The sequence below is a fragment of the Gorilla gorilla genome, chromosome 20 (assembly GCF_029281585.2).
Source record: "Gorilla gorilla gorilla isolate KB3781 chromosome 20, NHGRI_mGorGor1-v2.1_pri, whole genome shotgun sequence".
In the NCBI taxonomy this organism is placed as follows: domain Eukaryota; kingdom Metazoa; phylum Chordata; class Mammalia; order Primates; family Hominidae; genus Gorilla; species Gorilla gorilla.
The window spans coordinates 20412340-20419248 of record NC_073244.2 but is presented as its reverse complement, the minus strand read 5'-3'; positions in this window follow the sequence as shown (position 1 = coordinate 20419248).

Genomic DNA, 6909 nt, shown 5'->3' with positions numbered 1-6909 from the left:
GGGAGGGAGAAGGGGCCCTCTTCCGATGCCAGGCAGGTGCGAAGAAGAGAAGCTTCACCACACGGAGCAGACACCCTGGATCTTTCTGGTCTTTCTAAGCCAGTTTCCCCCTGTGGGAAACTTATATTTCAGAGGCCCCTGGGCACTTCGTTAATCAACAGAGAATCATGTGATAGGAGGGTTCTTTCCTTTCTGGATAAATCACATGATTAGCTTGTCTCTTGAGCTACCTCATAATTTTTTAAAACGCTATTTTTTGGCTGGGTGCAGTGGCTCACACCTGTAATCCCAGCACTTTGGGAGTCTGAGATGGGTGGATCACCTGAGGTCGGGAGTTCGAGACTCAGCCTGACCAACATGGAGAAACCCTGTCTCTACTAAAAATACAAAATTAGCCGGGTGTGGCGGCACATGCCTGTAATCCCAGCTACTCGGGAGGCTGAGGCAGGAGGACTGATAGAACCCAGGAGGCGGAGGTTGTGGTGAGCTGAGATTGTGCCCTTGCACTCCAGCCTGGGCAACAAGAGTGAAACTGTCTAAAAACAAACAAACAAACAAACAAACAAACAAACGCTATATATATTTTTAAGAGATCTTACTCTGTCACCCAGGCTGGAGTGCAGTGTCACCATCACAGCTCACTGCAGCCTCAAACTCCAGGGCTCAAAGGATCCTCCTGCCTCAGCCACCTGAGGAGCTGGGACTGCAGCTGTGCACCATCACGCCTGGCTAGTTTTTTCTTAAGTTTTTTTTTTTTTTTTTTTTTAGATGAGGTCTCGCTATGCTGCCAAGAAAATGCTATTATTTATAGAGCACTTAGTCTGCACCAGGCCTGGTCATAAGTTTGTTTTTTTTTTTTTTTAAATCTATTTTAACTCATTTACTCCTCAAAACATCTGCAATGATGTTGTCATTCCCATTTGACAGAGGAGGAAACTGAGGCACAAGTGACTTACCCAGCCGAGAAGATCCACAGGCGGGCAGCCCAGCCCCGGAGTCCCTGCAATGAGCCCAGGGGAAAGTCTCCACTGGGCACTAACATGTCTTTAGCGCCTCCGTGACCCTGAGGCTTAGCAGGCGTCTGTATCCAGCCAGAATTCAAGGACTTGGTTTTGTGTTCCTTATATTCACATTTATTTTTAGGTTTCCCTACTATTTGGGGCAATGAGGAGGGTTTTTCAGTGAGGATGCCGAAATCAAGTCTCCTTGTTACATGAATAAATTCAAGATGCAGAAGTGATGAATGCTAAGCAAAATATAGTTCAATTGTTCAAAGGGGGAGATTGCAGCGATGGGGAAAAAAAGTCACTAATGACTGAAGTCACAGAACTATTGTCCTGGGAGTAATCAAACATCCCCAGTCCTAGAATTTACCCCTTCCTGTCCTGGGCTCCTGTGGGGGTGGCCTGGGCTGTAGGGGAGGGGAATGAACACCAGCAGAAGCTGGAAGGAGAGAGGGCCAGACCAGCTCTGGAAGGATTTTGCCCTTTTTTTCTCAGAAAGTCAGAAACTCCAGCTAGAACCCCAGGGCTCAACGTCCCTTCTCTGCAGATCAGATGGGCACGTCAGACAGCTGGCGTCTGCAGAATCTCAGGGAGGCAGGAGGCGCTTCCTGATGCCAGGGATTGTCCCTACACCCCTTCATAGTGATCATCGACACTTTTTTATTTTATTTTATTTTATTTTATTTTATTTTATTTTATTTTATTTTATTTTATTTTACTTTATGTTAGAGACAGAGTCTGCTGTTGCCCAGGCTGGAGTGCAATGGCACGATCATAGCTCAGTCCAGCCTCAAACTGCTGGGCTCCAGCGATCCTCCCACCTCAGCCTCCCGAGTAGCTGGGATTCCAGGTGAGCACAACCAGGTCCTCATTTTTTAATTTTTATTTATTTATTTTTATTATTATTATTTTTTGAGACAGAGTCTCTCTGTAGCCCAGGCTGGAGTGCAGTGGCACGATCTCGGCTCACTGCAGCCTCCGCCTTCCAGATTCAAGCGATTCTCCTGCCTCAGCCTCCCAAGCAGCTGGGGTCACAGGCATGCACCACCATACCTGGATAGTTTTTTGTATTTTTAGTAGAGATGAAGTTTCATCATGTTGGCCAGGCTGGTCTCGAACTCCTGACATCAAATGATCCACGCGCCTCAGCCTCCCAAAGCGCTGGGATTACAGGCGTGAGTCACCATTCCTGGCGGCTTTCTTGAGTCTCTCCAATACTTCTCACCATCTCCCTTCTTCCCTTGCAACCATCTGCCCTCGAGCCGCATTAGGCTGTCAGCCCCCTGAGTGACTTTTGTCTTTTTCTCTGCAGAGCACCAGCACAGAGCCTGTGCTGAGTGGGGCCCTATATGGTAAACCATGCAAATTAGTAGTACTCATGCCACTCCACTCCGCTGCCGCCCAGCTAAAGGAAGCCTCCTTCAGCCTTGCTGGTCTGGTTCCTGCCGGGGTGTCTGCCTATGTTTCTCCACTTTCTCTTTGTCCTGAAGTCTCAGTCCTGCTGACCTATTTTGCAGCTTCTGGACAACCTCATGACTTTTGTTCTGCAATGATGAGGGGCGGGAACATGGTCCTCATTTGTCAAAAGGGAAACTGGCACCTGGGCGTTTTGAGCCACTGGCCCCAGGTTGCTCAGTTCAGAAGTAACCCAAGATTGCCTGTAATCCCAGCTGCTTGGGCGGCTGAGGCAGGAGAATTGCTTGAGCCCAGGAGACGTAGATTGCTGTGAGCTGAGATCGTGAGATCGCGCCACTGCACTCCAGCCCGGGCAACAGAGCAAGACTCCATCTCAAAAAAAAGAAAAAAAAAAAGAAGCAACCCAAGATTATCCAACCAACAATAATAATTATCATAGTATAATAATAATTATATAATATAATTATCATAGTATAATAATAATTATATATAATTATCATAGTATAATAATAATTATATAATATAATGATCATAGTATAATAATTATATAATATAATTATCATAGTATAATAATAATTATATAATATATCATGCAATTATTATACAATAATTATATAATTATTATAATCGTATAATAATAATTATATAATCTAATAATTATAATCGTATAATTATATAATCTAATAATTATTATAATCATATAATAATTATATAATGTAATTATTATAATCGTATAATAATTACATAATCTAATAATTATAATCATATAATAATTATATAATCTAATAATTATTATAATCGTATAATAATTATATATCTAATAATTATTATAATCGTATAATAATTATATAACCTAATAATTATTATAATCGTATAATAATTATTATATAATATAATAATATAATTATATAATATGATAATAATTATATATAATTATATATGATAATAATTATATATAATTATATAATATGATAATTATAATATATAATTATATAATATGATAATAATTATAATATATAATATAATAATTATAATATATAATATAATATAATAATTATATTATATTATATTATATAATAATTGTAATATATAATATAATATAATAATTATAATATATTATATAGTATAATAATTATAATATATTATATAATATAATAATTATAATATATTATATAATATAATAATTATAATATATTGTATATTATAATAATTATAATATATTATATAATATAATAATTATAATATATTATATAATATAATAATTATAATATATTATATAATATAATAATTATAATATATTATATAATATAATAATTATAATATATTATATAATATAATAATTATAATTATATTATATAATATAATAATTATTATATTATATAATATAATAATTATTATATATAATATAATTATAATATATAATATGTAACAATTATAATATATTATATAATATAGTAATAATTATAATATATTATATAATATAATAATAATTATAATATAATTATAATAATTATATTAGTATAATTTTTTTTTGAGACGGAGTTTCACTCTTATTGCCCAGGCTGGAGTCCAATGGTGCAATCTCGACTCACTGCACCCTCCACCTCCTGGGTTCAAGTGATTCTCCTGCCTCAGCCTCCCGAGTAAGCTGGGATTACAGGCATCTGACACCGCACCCGGCTAATTCTTTTTTTTTTTTTTTTTTTGTATTTTTAGTAGAGATGGGAGTTCTCCATGTTAGTCAGACTGGTCTCGAACTCCCAGCCTCAGGTGATCCGACTGCCTCGGCCTCCCAAACTGTTGGGATTACAGGCGTGAGCCATCACGCCCGGCCTAATTTATTATTATTATTTTAGAGACAGGGTCTCTGTTGCCCAGGCTGGAACTCAGTGGCACAATTATGGCTTGAGGCAGACTGCACCTCCTGGAGTCATGCCACCCTCCCGCCTCAGCCTCCCAAGTAGCTGGGAATACAGGCACGTGCCGCCATGCCTGGCTAACTTTTTTTACTTTTTGTTTTTTTTTGAGATGGAGTTTCGCTTTTGTTGCCCAGGCTGGAGTGCAGTGGCGCGATCTTGGCTCACTGCAACCTCTGCCTCCCGGGTTCAAGCGATTCTTCTGCCTCAGCCTCCTGAGTAAGCTGGGATTACAGGCGCCTGCCACCGCACCAGGCTAATTTTTTTGTATTTTTGATAGAGACGGGGTTTCCCCATGTTGGCCAGGCTGGTCTCGAACTCCTGACCTCAGGTGATCCACCCTCCTCAGCCTCCAAAAGTACTGGGATTACAGGCATAAGCCACCACGCCCAGAGCTCCCTTTTGGGCTGTGTGGTCTCAGGCAGGTGATGTGGCCTCTCCGGGCCTCAGTTTCCCGATCTGTGAAATGGTCAGAACTTCTCCAGGCGCCCATGAGGACCAGACTGGAGGGAACGCATTGCAGAAGTGTAGGTGGGCGTGGACGCTCAATAAACAACAGGAGCCGCAGTTAGGATGATCCCAGAGTGGGGTGAACTGTCTCTTTGCTGCCCTCTGCAAGAGGGAGGGACACCAGGAGACCCCAACGCCCCACTCCCCAGCTTCTTATGCCACAAGCCCATGCCCAGCACCCGCACAAGCCTGGGCTGAGGCGGGGGGTCAGATGGGGTCTCCGGGTGGAGGGGGCCATAACAGGATGCCCCCTGGCTGGGAGACAATGGCAGAGGAAGGGGCCGGGCAGCCCCCACACGGATGAGCCCCGCAGCTGGCTCCAGGAGGGCGGCGCAGCTATTGTGAGACCAGACAGCTGTCCCTGTGCCAGGAAGCCCCAGAGAACGGGAAAGAGGGTGGGAAGCCCGCTGGCCAACCCTGATCCCCCACCCGGGGCAGGTCCCACTATGGTCTGTTTGTCTCCTCCAGCAGGCTGAACACCTGGGTTCCCGGGAGCCTGGCCTGTCAGTGTGCACCTGGCCCAGGGGGCCCTCACTGCAGACCCCATCTGGCCCCACTGACATCTCCCTAACTCCTTGCTCCCTACTCATCCCAGCCTGGCCTGGGGATTTTGGAGGCTGCACTGATCTGGGCTGTATTTATAGTTCCCTGGTGCTGCTGAGCCAGCTTCTAAATATAGAAGTCCAGCTATTTGGGACCTCGGCCCTGGAGCAGAGTGGGGAGGAGCCAGTCCTACACATGTGTGCCTCCCCGCCCATCCCAGAGACCACCCAGGCATCTCAGTCTCCTGGGGTCAGGGCTGCAGGGGTCTCTGGTGCTGAAGGGAAGTCCAGGAGGAGCCCAAACATAAAGAGGGCAGAAGCGAGAGGCCGCGATGGCTCAGAGGGACAAGGCAACGAGACCCCGTGCTCCGGGGCTGATGGGGAGTGCATGTGTTTGCGACCTGGGGTCCCAGCACCTGGTTCCTCTTCTTCCTCCTTGGCCCCATGACCCACTGCGGGAAGGAAGGGGGGTTGATCTGTCAGCTCAGTGTTCTCAGCTTCTAGGAAATGAAGCCCTTCAGGAAGCGGCAGAGGCACCCCCAAACCCCAAACAAACTCTAGCACCTAGTAACCCACTTCCCCTTCCCCATGGACACTGAGTTCACTGGTTGCCCTGGCAGGGGGCGGGTGACGTGGGGTGGGGGGGGTGGGGTTATAAATAGATGGTATATAAGCAACCGCGGGGATAGCTGAGCAGAAGTGGCCGAAGCAGAAGTGGGGTCCTCATGGGCAGCTGGGCCCAAAAGTGTCCCCAGTCTTGGCCCCTCCCAGAGATCACCAAGATTTGGGGCAGTAAGGAGGAAGAAAAGGGTGAAATGCTTAAAAGGGCATCATTAATCCTTCAAAGCAATCTATGAACATGATGGTCATTAAGTCATTAATAAAACCCTAGCACTTCCTCAGCGGTAACTTTATAAAGCTCTTGGAATATTATACAGCTGTGAAAAAATAATTCCAGGGGTGTGCAATTGTTTGAGGGGGGGCAGGGGACAGAGTCTTACTCTGTTGCCTGAACTAGAGTGCAGTGGCGAGATCTCAGCTCACTGCAACCTCCGCCTCCTGGGTTCAAGCAATTCTCCTGCCTCAACCTCCCTAGAAGCTGGGATTACAGGTACACGCCACCACGCCTGGCTAATTTTCGTATTTTTAGTAGAGATGGTGTTTCACCATGTTGGCCAGGCTGGTCTCAATCTCCTGACCCTCAAGTGATCCACCCACCTCAGCCTCCCAAAATGCTGGGGTTACAGGTGCATGCCACCATGCCTAGCCACACCCCTTTCTTCAATTTAAAAACTGAGTGAAGTCAGGAGAAAAAAATCTTAAATTGCAGCATGACAGATTCCACAGTAGAATCTTGAAAAAGTCTCCAAAGCCCCGTAGGAAAAAGCCACCTTGCGAAAAGGCTCAGACACAAAGATCATAAAACGAGATTTGGTTTCAGGATACAAACATATGCAAGAAGACTTTGAAAAATAAACAAGGCGGCCGGGCTCAGTGGCTCACCCCTGTAATCTCCCAGCA